The sequence below is a fragment of the Sturnira hondurensis genome, unplaced genomic scaffold (genome assembly GCF_014824575.4).
Source record: "Sturnira hondurensis isolate 20B ecotype Veracruz unplaced genomic scaffold, ASM1482457v3 Scaffold0003681, whole genome shotgun sequence".
NCBI lineage: Eukaryota > Metazoa > Chordata > Mammalia > Chiroptera > Phyllostomidae > Sturnira > Sturnira hondurensis.
In genome coordinates, this window is record NW_028076312.1 from 2,224,832 (window position 1) to 2,241,900 (window position 17,069).

Consider the following 17,069-nt stretch of genomic DNA (forward strand, 5'->3'; position numbering starts at 1 on the left):
ATATCATTGAATCTCTGCAGTTCTGCAAATCTCACTCTCCATAAAGCGCAGTAAATACACAAGTCGTTATATCTAGTATTTTGCACAATTCTTTATTTTTGGAAAAAACATACCTAATTTATTGTCAATTTTGATCGCTCCCATTTAGTAAGCCACTGAATGCCACTTGTAATTCTTTCTCAGAATTTTTTAATGCCATTGATGATGTTTCCCCCCTAAGACTGGAGATAGGTAATTGCTAACAACTTGGTATTATCATCTTGCTACAAAAACACGGTAGACATTTGTTTGGTAAACTGGTCCTTGCAATCCCATCAACATCTTACTGGTTCACATAGTTCATAGTTCCTAATGACTATGGTGGAGGGCTTTTTGTTACAAGATTTCTAATCATAAATTGTGCCATGTGTGCCTGTAATCAAAATGTCCTAGTTCGCAATTAATCATCAGCCCACAGTGGGAAAAAGGGAGTTGAAAGTCTTAGTTATTCCAAATGAATACCTATATATTCTGAATCAACACTGTCGTGTTTTATGTGTATTTGGGTTCACTTGTACTATTTGTTGATATTCACAATAAAATATTTTGCATATATTACCTTAATATATCAAGTAACAAAATCATCATCATCATCATCAATCAGGCTATTTAAACAGTTTGTTTCTTTCATTTACACTGGATATAAAATATATCATTTTAAGTTAGAAGTAGCTTCATAGTGAGCCAGACATGAGAAGTGAAATTGGGATATTCTGGATGAAGAAAGGAATATTGGTCATCTTACTCATTTTGAACATGATTACTACAGACTTGATGACATAATGGTAAATATGAATTGTTCTGAATTTATAGATTCCTTCACCGATATGTTTATATCTTACTAAAAAGCAGGGCTTTTGACTAAATTATCACTTGATGAAAATGCTAAGAGAAGGAACTTGGAAATGGAATATGTAGAGAAAAATTGGATGACTGAAATTAGGAATCTAAAAATAATATGATCCAGTTAAAACTGCATAGGAATTATTGGGCTTTCTTCCTAACTTTTCTATGATTACAGCAAAGAAGCAGTGAATGTTTTTTTTTTGAAATTTTATAATACTTGGATTATATTACTATTTTATAATATGTGATAATTGTAGACTGTTTTTATATAGAACATTAGTTTTTAAGAGTTCCTATTTATTTCCATGTTTAACATCATGCTACTAAAATATTAAGAGTTATTTAATCAAAATTATGTCACATTGAAACATATTGTACCTACTAAGCTTAAAACCACATGTTACTTATGACTGTCCAATATTTAACTTTTGTAATACCAAAATATGTCACCTTAAAAAAGTATTTCCTACTCTTCTGGAAAGCCTTACAATATGTTCTTGGGAAGTAGTAGAAATGGGCAATTAGTACATGACTAGAAGAATGAGTTGTTTAGGGAAAAACGTGTATTTGTTCAAGAGTTATGATTTCTTTGTTGTATGTAAATTAAGATGCAATAAAAGGAATGGCAGAAAATTGAGACAATTAGGACAGTTTCCAGATACTTTAATATATTTGTTAGTTGGTTGACAACGGCGGGACAGCGTCATTCTGTGAGAGAGTCTGGCATCACGAACTGCTCTTTAGGTAATAGGATATAGTGTAAGCTCAATTTTGAGACTCAAAAGTTAGACAGGAAGCATGATTTGTGTTGGTGTGTAGGAGTATATGAGGAAGGGCACGAGCAGCCTAACTGTTCACATAAAGCAGAATCGGGATTGGATTTGCTCTAGAGCAATACCTTAAAGAGCTAAGTGTCGTGCGTCATCTGGTTAAAGATGGTTATTTGGTTATTTGTTAAACAAATATGGCAGTTTAATTCAGATCAGATTGTGTTTGTGCTTTGGAAATATATTTGGTTTATGTTGTTTGTTTATCTGTTATAAAACGTGAGCTATGAAACTTTTTTTTAAAAAATTAATCTTATGTTAATATAAGGCTACAGGTCTTTTCCTAATTCTAGATTTACCTCGTGCGATATGAAGCAAAATAGAAAGCTTGCTGAGTACCCAAATACTACACTAATTACTGTCCTAGTGAATTACATTTTTAACTCAGTTCTTAAAGGGCCAGGAGCATAAGCATCTCTTAGGCACTTGTTAGAAATGGAAATTCTTGGGTTTCACCTGAAACTTAGTGATAAGAAAATGGGGGTGGAGCCTATCAATATGTGTTTTGAGAATTCCTCCAATGATTCTGATGACTGCTGAAGTTTGAGGAACACTGATGTAATTGATAAAAGATGTATTACCAAGAAGTGGTAGCAAAATAAATAGTTAATTTCTTCACTTGATCCAGATAATTTTCATTCACTCAGCTTTTAGAGAGAAGGGAAGAGATGGAAACATGGGGATGGGTATAGGAGAGCTTAGAGATGAAGAAGTCATTGGGAATAAAGTTCCTTCTCTGTCATCATTTTGCCTAATAACAACTTTTCATAATGATAAACCATTACACAGACTAATAATTCCTGGTGAATTTTCTTTTTAAGCAACGTTTTATTGTTAAGTGTATTCAATGAGAAAAACTAATACAAGACATGGGAATGTGAATTGTCTTATGAGAAATAATTTGTTTTCCCTAAAATCTTTTTTTTGCTGTGTTGACCTTAGAGTAGTATGCCTTTATCACAGTGTATTTGCCACCTGCAGACACTGTCTTTTTGTAAAATGTATGTTTGGTTGACACAAGGACTCTCAGATATGAGGGTTATGGGCTGGGTGCCACTTACACATATACATTACCTTCTACCTCACACCTTTTTGTTAATTAGCTTGATGCTCACCCCAAGTTATTCCTTGGACTGTAGACGTTATTATAGTTCTTACGTATTTCCACTGTGATTGCATCCAAAGATCAGACACACACTGAAACATTTCTTTCTAGCTTAACAGAAAGACGTACTTGCCCACTGTCATTCATATTTTCCCGGTCCGTGTGGTGAGGCTAGGTAGAATGGAGGGGAGAGAGGGCTCTAGACGCAGGATAAGCTAAAAGGGAGCGAGGAACTCTTCTTGGCAATTTGTATGTGCCCTGCTACACTGGGCACATTCTGTTCTGGCCGGGGGGAGAGTCCACTTTCCATCAGGGTGTCTGCTCAGGCGTGTCATCCTACTCGGGTCATTGGAAGTGATGCTGCTGCTCTAGAGGAGTTCAGGGCTGGACAGAAATCCACCACTTCCTCTATTAAGGTCGCCTGCAAGTGGCTGTGATTCTTATGAATCACTCCCAGTGATGATGTTTTGCTCATTTTGTAAATAAGCTCCTTCTTAAACATTCTTATTCAGAGTCCAAACCAACATTTAATAATTTAAACATTAAGCCTAGGAGCTTCTGCTTATTTAGTCACCTGTCTGGCCAAAATGTAAAGGTTGTTTCATTACATGGGCCATAAAATCACTATTCTTTTCTGATATCTATGATTTAAAAATTACCCCATGTGTTGGTAATGGTGGATAACATTATACAATTTCATCTATATGTGATATTATAGACAGAAAGCAACTTTTGAGAAATACTGAAGTTCATATCTGTTTTACTATTTGTATCTCACTTATATTGATGATAACCTAGGTACAAATCTATACAGTACCTTTTAAAGTTTAAGTTTCCCAAAGCCCCTTCAACATTATTCAGTAATGGTCAAATAAATGACCTGATGTTAAAAGGACAGGCCATTTGTAACTGACTCAGTGTATTTCAAAAAGTATAAATTTGGAATCAGAAAATTCTGTGTTCAGCTGGAGGATCGCTACTTACAGTCTGTTTTTCTTCTTCAAAATTGTAAATTCCACCCCATGGTGTTGTTCTGGCATTCACAAAATAAGGCAGAGAACTCGCCGATCACAGCACCTTGTACATCAAGGATGTTCACGGAACCTCAGTTTCTTTCTCTGCGTTGTTTGGTTTTAGCTTTCCTTCGTGTTGACACGCCGACAAAACAATTGCACATGCTTCTGAGTATTCAAATGGCTCCTGTTGCCTCATTGAGACTTTGAAACGTGACTTGTGTAGACAAATAGGTGCTCCGAGTTCCATCCTCTCTAATGACACTGCTTTGGAACAGCTTCTTGCATAGGAACCGTTTCTCTGGCAGTGAAAAGCCTGAGGCTTGTCTTTGTGTCCTCTCAGTACCATCGCCGCCTTTCACACTTCACAGAACTGCTCGCTGGGCCTTTCAGCGAGTGGTCCAGGCCACACACCTGTTGCCCGAGCCCTTCACTTCAAATCTCTATCATCACGTTTCATCCTTCATTGGCCCTGACATTTGTCTTGGCCTAAATAAGAGACATGCTCATTCTGAGCTCTTTTTCTGACATTAGAGTTGCTAAGCATTCTTCAGTTGCTCTGTGAAAGGTCTTGGTAATGTTTGAGTGGGTTCAACTAACCTAGTTCAGATGGGTGTTAAATACAGTGTTTGACAATGGTACTACTAATATTTATGTGAGAAGAGCCACTCAGTGTACGGTGATAGCTGCAGGAGAATATGATCCCAAGGATGCTCTTAGCTGAAGAACGAACTGCTTGAAAAATGATTTGTTCAAAACTAACCCATACTGAAAATCATTGAGTCAAGTGAAATCCACAAAACAGGGTACATTTTTTATGGAAGCATCAATTTCAAAACCAGGTCCACAATGTCTCAAAAATGATACTCTAATAAATGTTTGTAAAGAACATTATTTGCTCATCATGCCCAATGATGTATGTTAACAAAAAAGTGGAAACCATAAAAACCATAAGCAATGCATTTATGTGTTTAGGCAAAACAGAAATATGTTTGAAAGGAAATGTTATAGATATGCGATCAGATAGAAATGGCCATTTGAACAAATTTCTAGGATGTGTTCTCAGCTATAGAGAAACTGATTAATGAATTTATAAAACTGAATGAATGTAAAATGGGAATTTCTTCTTCTTGTCCCAAAGGTCAGAGCGAAGAAATAAGCCATGTTACTGTAGACATAAGATATAGGATGGTGGATTTATAGGGAATAGAACCATTCCTTCTCTTTCAGCTAACATGTTTTATGTCATGAGTAATAACGTAATCTGCCCAAGCCATAAAAAGCAGCCACCTTGATTTATCTCCTATGCAAGGATCCTGAAGGGGTCCTATTCTTTGTACTACATTCTTTTTAATCCTGACAGCATCCTTTAAAAAATTGGGGGCAAGTCTAGCATTATAAGAGTTTCTCAGAAAAATTCCCTATTTTGACATCCTGTGATTATAATTTGTTATCCCTAAGATACACTAAGATATGTATGTTCCCTTCCCTAAGAAAGAAAGCACATTTATTCTAAGGAAAGAAAACATGTAAGATAAAAAAACTCCCTTATAAAAGCTCATTTCTTGAGAAAGCTTGCTCATTTGCTTATGACATTCAGAAAATGCAAGAGAGTCTTTTTCCCTCAGGGACCTAAATGCAATCACATAAATTGACTAGATATTATCATGAGAATATGCTTTCCTTCTAAAGACAGCAGTAAAGATATCAGAATATCTTCCTCCTCACCCTTATGGCTGGTTAGCATTTTTGGGCCTGAGGACACCCAACTGTAAAGAGCTGGCAATCTCTCTGGGTCCATTCCCAGTCGCCAAGCAGTTCTGGGGCAAGAGTCAGAGATCATTGCCCATTCTGAATTGCTGGAATCAAATCAGAGCTCTGGAAGCAGTGGGAGACATGTTTTGGGGGTAACACGAATTTGTATTTGGGAAGGAATAAAGAATGTATGCAACCTTGGAGGAGCCTCAATTGCAATTTTGAAAACTATATAAATATATCACCTTGGTTACTCAGAAGAAGCATCCCTCAGCTTGGCAGGGGATAACACTCTCAGTCATGTTGCTCTCTCCCAGTGTTTATCAAAGTCACGGTTATTATAATCCTTATATTGTTATGGATTTATACAATTTATAAAATGCTTTCAAGTTCCTTTTTAAATTTTTTCCACACACAGCCCAATAATGCTGACTGAGGAAGTATTTTAATTATTGTTTTTCATGTGAGGACACCAGACGTAAGGTCTTGTGGCTAATCAAGGTGACTTGTCGGCAATCTAGACCTATTTCCTACCTCTTCCCATTGTGCCATTCCGAAGAAATGTTTAGAAAAATTTCTCCAGGTAAGACCACAACCAGAAAAATAATAATTTTCCTGTATACATAAACAGTTCAGTATTAAGCAGAAAATCTTAAGGTTATATTTTAGAAAGAACTTTGATTTTAATTGTTGTATAATACTTGAATACATCATGGTTGTATATATGAAAAATGATGGTAAGTTAATAAAAATATACAAATAAATACACACAATGATAATATTGTAAATACTATATTTAATTTAAAAATATCTGATTGTGCTCTGGCTGGTGTAGCTCAGTGGTTGAGCGCGGGCCTGCGAACCACATGATCGAGGTTCGATTCCCAGTCAGGGCACATGCCTGGGTTGCAGGCCAGTTCCTGGTTCCTGGCAGGGGACGCTTGAGAGGCAACCATACATTGATATTTCTCTCTCTCTCTCTCCTTCCCTTCCCCTCTAAGATAATTAAATAAAATCTTTTAAAAAAATATCTGATTGTGTCCTGGCTGGGGTGACTCAGTGGATTGAGCACTGGCTTGTGAACCAAAAGGCTGCTGGTTTAGATTCCTGGTCAGAGCACATGCCTGGGTTGCAGGCCAGGTTCTGATAAGGAGGGCGTGTGAGAGGCAACTGATCCATGTGATCGATGTGATGTTTCTCTTGCACATCATCACGTCGATGTCTCTCCTGTCTTTCTCCCTGCCTTCCTCTCTCTCTAAAAAATAAACAGATAAAATCTTAAAAAAGTAAATGAAACTTAATTAAGTTAATTAGTTGCTTTGTTAAGGTAATGTCTTCTCCCTTTAAAGCGCAATCTCATAATGCCATTGGGAGAGGAAAATGACCTAACAAAGGAAAGCACTGTGTGCAGTGCTGGGCTTTCAATAATGTTATTTAAAAATAAAAAATATAAAAATATCAAATGTATTGCCTATTTTTATAACTGCCATTCAACAATAGCTTTTTAAAAATCAAAATTACTAAACTCTTAGCTATAACACAAATATTTACTAACAGTCTCACTTTTATTGGAAAACATCTAGGATTCCTTGGAATGTGATGTCAGTTCAAATATTTGATAGCTTTCTTTTGTTCCACTTGTCTATTCAAGGCGTGCTGAGGTACAAGCTCTTCCAAATTTTCTCAACATACCTGCCTTCTCTCAGTAAATATTAAATTTCTGACAAATATTTACTCACCAGCCACATTGTGAAAACATGTAGAAAGTACTTTCTTCATTATTATTATTATTATTATTATTATTATTATTATTATCATGTGTGCCACTGTCCAATAGGACTTTCTGCAAAAATGGAGGTGACCTGGGCTGCCCAGTTGAAGAGTCAGTAGCCAAATGTAGCTGCTTAAAACTTGAAATATGGCTATTGAGAGGAAAGAAATTAAATTTTTAATTTAATCTAATGTTATTTCAGTTAAATTTACATAGCCACCTGTGCTAGTGGCGATCATATTGGACAGCCCAGCACTGACTGGACGGTGTGTCCCACCGACCCCAGTGCGGTCGGGGAGGATCTTCACAAGGAGACTGGCAGGGAGAATCTGACCACAGGCTCTGAAACCAGACTCTTTCGGATTGAATTCTGTTCTGAGGCAAGATACTCAGCTTCCTAAGCCTCTGTTTTCTTATCTTCCAAGGAGTATAATGAGAATCCTAAGTTTGGAGACGGTTGTAAAAGTGAAACTATAAATTTCATATGTATAATTAAAGGTAGTTCCTGCAATAAATGTTGTTCATTATTTAAACGTTATGCTGATGGTATAAAATAAAAAAAGGCAGTCGTATAATCATTGAGAATATGTTAGGCTTACATAATTGCATTATAAAATATGAAATTCGTCATTTACGATTTAGAACCTAACTGTATTTTATATCTGTGTCAGCCAGGCCTGGATGGCATGTATTGGTCCTAATGTGCTTCAAGCCGCTAGTTATGACAGGTGTCCTTGTTTGTCAGAAATATGACTTTTTAAAAATAAGTTTTTTATTCTCACCTTAAGTTTCCCCAATATGAATATATAATCATAAATAGTTCACAAATTGTATTTCTTAATCACTTATTTGAGGGTAGTAAGGACTAGAAAATTATTACTACTTTCACCACGAAGAAGATATGTGGAAAAGTCTGTTGAGAACAATTTCTGGCATAGTCATTGCTCGTATTTTTAGGACTTCCCAGTCCATGTTCAAAGTTTCTTTTCATAATATAACACTTATTTAACAACAAATAAAGCACAAAAGAAGCTCCTTTAGTCCTGGCTGGTGAGGCTCAGTGAATTGAGTGGCAGCCTGAGAACCAAAGGGTCTCCAGTTCAATTCCCAGTCAGGGCAGGTGCCTGGGATGCAGGCCAGGTTCCCAGTAGCGGGCGTGCAAGAGGCAACCACACATTGATGTTTCCCTCCCTCTCTTTTTTCCTCCCTTCCCCTCTCTCTAAAAATAAGTATATAAAACATTTTTTAAAATATGCCTTTATAATATACTGTCTGAAATAGAGATCTATCACATTTATTAAACCTAAGTCACCATCAATTATAAGAAATATCTTTGAGTTGCTGTTTATAGACCACACTAAAACGTGATGTGAAAGCACAACATAAATGTTAAAATTGTGCAGTGAATCAAGATTTTAGAGATAGCCATAAAAACATTTACAATTTAGAATTAGTAAGTTATGTTAACATATGAAGAGAATAGAGGAACAGAAAACCTCTTATTACTTTCCTAGAAATACAGCAAGATAAGTGCTATTATAATGGCGAAACTGTTCACTGCTAAAGTATATAAAACAAGTTGCATTAGAAGTGGCCAATATTTCATAAATGATGAATGGAAGTTTCCATTTATCTAAATCTATCAGGGAGTAGATAAATGAGAATTTGCATGGCTCAACACCTTTTGATGTAATAAATGTTACTAACCAGGAAATTTAAATTATTGTTTTTTCCCCCTGAGACTTAGCTGATTTATTGACTCTAGTGATGAAAGAGATGAAACTGTAGTTCAAAGGGGAAACATTACTTATTCTAGCAATTTTCCTTCAACTTTGCCCTTTTAGTGATTAGAATGCATGATAGGGTATCAGAGAGGAAAGAGAATTTTTCACTTGTATCTTCTTTACCAGACTAATGCCAGTGTATCTAGAAATTCAGTGTGATGGTTTTCTCTGTTGCTCTAGCTCTCATAATATATTTCCCTTCCCCTACCCTCTACGTTTTATGATCCCTTCTGTGCAATATATTTTATACCTTCTAGCTGTAATTATAGTGTTGGCTAAATCAAGTAGTTTTGGTTATTGAGTCATAGTAATAATAACAAATTTGAGAAATGTTTATAGGGAAAAGTGAAGAATGATGGTGATCCATAACTTTTTCTTATGTGATTATTTAATTTACTTAATTTCATTTGTTCTTTGATGCAAATTAGAGGTTAGATTTTACAGCATCAGTTATTTTGAATAAAGCTAATATCAGAAAGGTCATTTTTATTTTTACTCATATAAAATAAAGGTGCTTAAACTTTAATTAAAGGTTCTTAATGATGTATTCAATGAGTGTAATCTGATAACTATTAACAAAAAGAGTATCTGTTAATTTTAATGGCTCCCCAAATTCTCTAAACTTTCTGCTTTAATATTTAGCAGGATGGCTTTATATTACATATAATTATGCACCTGGTGATGTCCCATGAAGAATCTTATTATAGCAGTGCTACTTATAATAGTCAAGTGCTGGAAATAGTCTAAGAGCCTATCATCAGTGGATCAAAAACTGTGGTGCATTTGCACAATGGAACACTACACAGCAGGAAGAAAGAAGGAACTCTTATCTTTTGTGACAACATTCTCCGGGAACTCCAGGAACTGGAGAATATTATGCTAAGTAAAATAAGCCAGTCAATGAAAGAAAAATACCATATGGTCTTATTTATAGAGGAATCTAATGAACAAAATAAACTAATGAGCAAAATGGAAACAGAGACATAGAAACATGAAACAGACTGATGGTGGCCAAAAGGGGAAAAGATTAGTCAAAGAACATGTACGAATGACCCATGGACATAAACGATGGTGTGGGGATTGACTGTGGGAATGGGGGGGTGGGCTTCATGGAGGAGATCAAAGAGGGAAAAGTTGGGACAACTGTAATAGAATGATAAAAATAATAATAAAAAGTAAAAAAGAAACAAAAATATGTCCACAAAATGAGTTCCAGGTACTTGTGCAGTAGGTGATTTTAAAAAAATTAAAGATGTTATTAATTTATTTTTAGAGAGACAGGAAGGGGGAAAAGAAAGAGAGAAACATCACTGTGTAGTTGCCTCTCATGTGCCACTTCCTGGTGACCTGGCCCGCAACCCAGGCATGTGCCCTGACTGGGAATCTAATCAGCAACCCTTTGGTTTGCAGGTTGGTACTCAATCCACTGAGCTACACCAGCCGGGGTCATTTTTTAAAAAAATTTAACTCTAGAAATTATGTATTCTATCATGATAAGGTTTTTTGCCCTTGTCTTAGTCTAAGATACTAAGGTTCTACTGTTATTGAAACAATGATTTTATTCAAGGTAATTGAGAAAGGGAGGGAACAATTTAAAACATTTTAAAAGCATGCCAATCGTTGTGTACTTAGGTATGCATTCTCATTTACTAATGGGAATAAAATGAAACAAAATAAATTCTAGTGTTTATGCACGACCCATTATAACCCAAATGCATCATTTGTCTGCAAAACACTGAAATTTTCCAGGAGCTTTGTAGTGTTGTTCAAAGAATACTGTTCAATGTGCTTTGCAAGAGAAGAAGGAGAAGACAGTGAAGGCGGTGCTTGGCGTACGTGGACACACATTTTTTCTACAGCGCAGGTAGAAAGTGAAATGAAACAGGGAAGCCACCCACGCTGTGCCATTGCCGTCACTTTTCACGTAGCGAGTGTGTGGCTGAATGTCACGCCTATGCATTACACTGTCATTGCATGGAGTTCGAAATTACATGTCATAATGATAAGTCTTTGCAATTAAAATCGTAACATGCTTCAGATGGGGGCCTCTCGTGCTTGGGGAAAAGAGGTAAATCAAGAAGTTGGCTGAAGTCCCTCTTACAATTTTGGAAAATTCCTTCTTTTTTGTAAAATAAATACATCAGAGGTCACAATACAGATTATCAACTCCTTTGTGACTTATTGAAAATCGTGTGCATGATTCAAGTAGCTATATATTTTTTTGTATTTTATTATATACATATGGGCCATTCATTTTTATTTTACATTTGGTTGATTATTACATATAAAATATGTAAAAATATTTAAAATTGAATAGTATTTGTTGAACCACTTTATGTCAATATTGTGCCTGATTTATATTTAAATCAAGGAGAGATTTAATGTAATTTTTAGTTCATTTAAATTTTAATCCATTACAATATGACTTATTTAGTATTAGAGAAGATTGAAATATTTTCAATCAGAATCACAGATCTTATGTTTTTAAAGAAGAAATAAATGATAATACATAATCTTCAAATTAATAGAAAATAAAGCTCTAAATAAACATAATGATGGGACACAGTATGGTTTCTTTCCTGAAAAACATTTCTGGTTATAATTGCAAATGACTACCTAGGCCAAGTAGTTTGTAAAGTAAAAACATCCTTTGGGAAAAAAAGCAATAAAATCAGTGAGGTACAACGGAGAGACAGCTGAAAATCCACACACACCTATAACCTTTGTGCAAATGAATGAGCCAACTCTAACTGTTGCTATTTATATTACTCTGATTGTTACTCCATTCATGAAAAAACATAAAGCAGTCACAGAGAATTAAATAGCTTTTATTGTATGAAAGACATACTTGGATTTGGGCATAAAGTCAGGAATAGTTTGGGGATGAGAAAAGGATCAAATCGGAGTGTAAAGTTACAATGATTGAAAGATTCTTGATATAGAAGTATAACTTTTACCTTACAATGTTGATTTATGATCCTCAGTTCAAATCTCCTTTATGTGTTCTAGATGAAAAATATGTTTCTAGATTATGAAAGCAGTATTTCCAGCATACTCTCTTCTAGTCTCAGCAGCATGAAATCGGAGAAAGAACTTGAGTTTTGAAACCTGATAAATCTGAAATTTCATACTAGCACTGCAACTTACAAGGGAAATGTCAAAGCCACTTAAATGCTGTGCATCAGTTTCCTCATCCAAAAATGAGAACTAAATGCAAAAAGTTGTATGCAAACTGCCAAGCATAGTGATTAGCCCAAGACAGAGGCTAGTTCTTTTTCTGTCTCCCCTTTTCATGTAGTTCTCAATGGAGAATTAATATTTAAGAGTATTAATTTCTTATTTAATCCTTGTCACATAGGTGTGTTTTTATTGGTTGTTTATCGACAGATGGAGTTGGTTTTAGCAAAGCCTAACTGCACTAGCCGCCGGAGAATCACATTCTCATTTCACTCGTACATTATATAAATCCCCTGCAGTCTCTGGTGCTGATTTTTCAATTCCGATATGAACGAATATCCTCAGTCTCTTCTATTCCCTTCTATTTGTCTGTTGATCATACCTGTCTGCTGCCTATCTTCATGGGAAAAATCTAAAGCAAAGTGTGAGTCACATTTTCTTAGGGCTTAAGTTCCTCTAGACGGTAAGGGAATGCCATCACCCCTTTCAGATCAGCAGAGAATAATACTCAAATTTTTGCTTTTTGAACACTTGGGAACCAAAGTTCAAGACTCTAATTAAAAATGCAACTCCATGTGGGTAGAAACCTCTATTGGGGTTTAAGTATTCGGTGTGTATTTGTTTCCTAACACAGGGATAACCATGGCCTACGATAATAGTATCCACATGCATGTTCATTTAGCTATGTGTCATTAAATGTAGATCCATTATTGTTTTAATAAATTGTTGTACTTCCCTGGTAAGACTTTGAAACCTCAGCAGGGTAAAAACTACCTTTGGATGGCTTTTAGGCAGAAAACAAAGAAGAACATGAACTGAGCAACAAAACCAATTTAGTTGGCTTTCAATACTGAGTTTAAGCCAAAGATTTCCAGTGGTGCCAAGCAAATCCTATTCATTGTTGTTCATTTCTTAATTTCTTAGTTCCTCTCAAAGTATTCCAGTGTCCCTGCTGGGTGAAACTACCACCAATTCAGCTAAGAATTTGTTTCCCCAGAGATTACTTTATACAGTATCTGAAACTCATTAATCATTGCTTCCTTTTAAATCCCCATTACACAAGAAAGAATGGGATTTAATTGCCTAGATATTTCTTACTTTGTTCTAAAAAAGCAGACAGAATTCAAAGTATATTTTTCACCCCTCCCCACTTGCTGAACTTGCAATAAGGGTATTTTGATAACTTATTTTAAAGAGCTAAACCTGTTTTAAAAGATATTTCTGAGGCTTGTAGGAATAATTAAAACCCTTTCTATTTGCTTGAGAACTTGAACTTCTGAAAAAAGGTTAGGGTAGTTCTGCTAGTGTGTTTGGTAGTTCAATTGCTACAGTGCAGCTGAACTCTCTGTCAGTGTGTGAAAGAGAAGTGAACTGTGTACTGTCAAAACAGTGGCGATGTGAGATACCTGGAGAGATTCCACTTGGATTCTAGACTCAGTAACCACGTGAAGCTTGGGGGTTGCATTCTAAAATTAGCATCTTCACTCTAAAGATAAAGACTTAGGGAAAGCTTCTTTAAGACATTTCTCATATGTTGGTAGACCTACTTCATAGGTTTCTATGTATTATTTTACTGATAAGGAAGGTAATCAACAGCTTAGATCTCTGATTGTGTAGAACCACAGTAGAGCTCCAATATATTGTTTTTTTTTTAAATTTTTATATACAAGACCAAGGCTTTTCTAATATAAGCAAATAATTACCACAATGTTTTTGTTTGTATGCCTAAAAGCGTAACAACTATTTTTATGTCATGCTTCAACTTTTAAATTCTGTGACTCAAGAGAATAGTTGTAGTAAATGAAACATTACTTTTATGGTAAATTACTGAATGAGTTTTATAAAGTAATTGCAACAATATATCCATACAGGTGAACAGGTCATATATATTGCAAGGTTTTAAAAATTGCAGACAAATACCTGGAATTAAGCAAAAGACAAATTAGAAGACCAAAGCGAGACAGAAAAAAAACAGGCTCATAGTTAGATAATGGAGAAAGAGGCTGTGTGTGTCTATGTACATATCGTATCTCTCCACAGTCTTCACAGAAATGTAATATGCATATGTGTATATCTATACAAGTGCATGTATATATTAATGTGTGTATAGAGTTTCTAATTATGATGTGTAACCATAGACGATGTTTGTCATCAACACATATCTGAGGAGCAACGTAACCAGCTAGTTATAATCCTACTTTTCTAAACACATGTTAAATATGTATTTTTCAAGAATTCATTTTCATATAAAATTATGCTATAGGATGCAGTATAGGACTCCATAGACAGAATAGGAAATGAGTGATCCACGTGTGTTTATATCTGTCCACATGGCACAGAAATATTTGGAGTGTCAGGGGAATGTACCCATGGGCCGAAATGAAGGTACAAAGGCATCACATGGGGAGAACACGCTGGAGGGGTTTTATTTGATGTTGTAAGACTGCTCTAGGGTCTGTCTTATAAGAACCTCCTTGGTTTCCTTTTTTTTTCTTTTTTATGTTTTAAAATGCATGACTTTCTTTTGAAATATCCTGCCAAGACAAAGAGTAGAAGAGTAAATTACAAATGAACTATGTGCTCATATTCTCTTTCTCTGTCTGTCTCTCTCTCTCACTCTTACACACACACATTCACACACTCATTCCTGACATAAACATCGCACTGCTGTACAGGTTTCTACAGAGATGCCCACCATACTCAACAGTCAGGATTGCACCCACCATAGTCAACGGTCAGGATTGCTGAAATCACACACTCAGAATTTGAGATCACAAACTATATTGACTGAGGGCAGAATTCAAGAAAGATAGCACCAAAAGGAATCACTATTACGGGCACCGAAGTTTTCTTCCTGCTTGCTTGTTGGTTTGTGTATTCGCTTACTTAAAACTATTAGATTTACACTTTCCTCCCACTAAAGGAGACGATTCAGAGCACTTTTCTTTATTTAACCTTAACCTAAGTGATGAAAGGTTGAAACCAGGCTTCTAGTCACCTTAAACTTAAATGTAAGACATACTTTAGGGAGCTGTAGATTGGGGGCGGGGGGAATGTTCTAAACAGCTAAATGGTTGTTTTAAATATACCATATAAAGCTATTTTTATTTTAAAATTTTGCCCTAAAATTCAAAATTTCTATAAAGTGTTTCGAGTACTTACCGGTGTCTAAGACAAACATAGGTTTGGTGCCGTACTAATATCACAGTCTTATCAGGAGTCCTTTATTTTTTAACTCTTACAATAAAGCTGTTCATGCTTTATTGGGAATCATGGGAAGCTTACCCAGGAAGAATATATCTTCAAGGCCTGATGGTAAAGAGGCATGATCTTTATTCTCCCGGGAAGAAGGCATGTTGCTAAACCTCTGTTCGCACACACAGGACTTTTTCACAGGAGGTTATGTTGCTAAGTGGTTGAGAAGTTAGAGCTCTCTTGCCAGGAGTAGCCCTCCCAGGCCGGCATTTGATAGCAATGAACAAACAGGTGCAGTCCTCCGGAGTTCGCGTTGCCAGCTTCCCCACACGACAATGGTAGTTTTGTTCCCGGCGTGAATGGTGGAGGGGTAGGCTCTGTTGAAGACAGACCCACTGTTGAGACAAGATTACAATTATTGTTCTTAGGGAAAATTCGAAAATGTTATTCTGCATACAGATGGAATTCGGGACGTGAAATTTGACAAGGCTTTTTCACTCTCTCAAAGGTCTCCATGAAATGTAACAAATCATCAGTGTCCTGTCTCGGTCCTTAGCGAACAGTTCTTGCTGCTGTTGGGATTGTGTGGATATCTAGGTGTGTGACCCATGTTAAATGGTGTTGTCTCTCAACAGACCTATCCCTGCATTTCAGGAGGGGAGAACATGATTACATTTTTTCTTCTTCTTTTTCTGAAGGTCTTAGAATTACACACTAAATAATTGTCACAGATTTACTACCGTATGCATTGTAAAAGAAGATTGAACTATTTTACTACAAACTATTACATAGTAAATGCATTGTTAGAGAATACGTATTACTATGTAAATACTTATGAATGGATAATAAAATACTATTGTATTTTACCAACAGTTACATTGATTAAATAGCATTTAACTCCTTGTAAATATGATATTCTAGAGATATAAGGGACAAAATCCCTTAATTTACAAATAAGCAGCCAATCAAAAAACCAATACAATGAGACCTCTGTAGGAAAAATGACTTTTCAGAAACCACCGAGCTAGCTAGTTTCCTGTGTAGCAACCAATTGTCTTGAACTTGGTGTAGTGGTTTTGTTTTCTTCACCCCACATTGGTGTTTCCCAGAATATACAGCCTACATGGTCATTGGGGCATTTTGCTGATGTGGCGAGAGATAGTTACCTCTATTTACTTTAGGGTCTCGTTATTTATGTAAATAGGACAGTAGATGAATCACTCTCATTATTTCAGATGCCAGAAGTAAAAACAAATGTGCTTTCCATTGCTTCAATGCCGGTATTATGCTGTGTGTTCTAAAAAAGTACAGTGCCTATTTCTTATAATTAATGAAATTGTATATTATATTATATTATATTATGTTATGTTATGTTATATTATGTTATATTAGTGTAAAGCAGACAGGATTTATTCACATTATATTTACATTTTTGTATGAACAAATCACTTCTTTTAACTGATTAAAATATATGTATGGCCAGAAATTGACTTTCAAAACTAAGCACAACAAGCTTTAGCCAGTGAGTCACTGTCTTTACCCTACCCTTCACTACTG

The 17,069-nt window shown here is 35.6% G+C and overlaps 1 protein-coding gene across 3 annotated transcripts in view; it reads left to right on the forward strand.

Moving 5' to 3' along the window:
* The window catches only part of ERBB4 (erb-b2 receptor tyrosine kinase 4), a 999,063-nt gene that overhangs the window by 541,425 nt on the left and 440,569 nt on the right, over positions 1-17,069 (forward strand). The gene's annotated exons all lie outside the window — the stretch shown is intronic.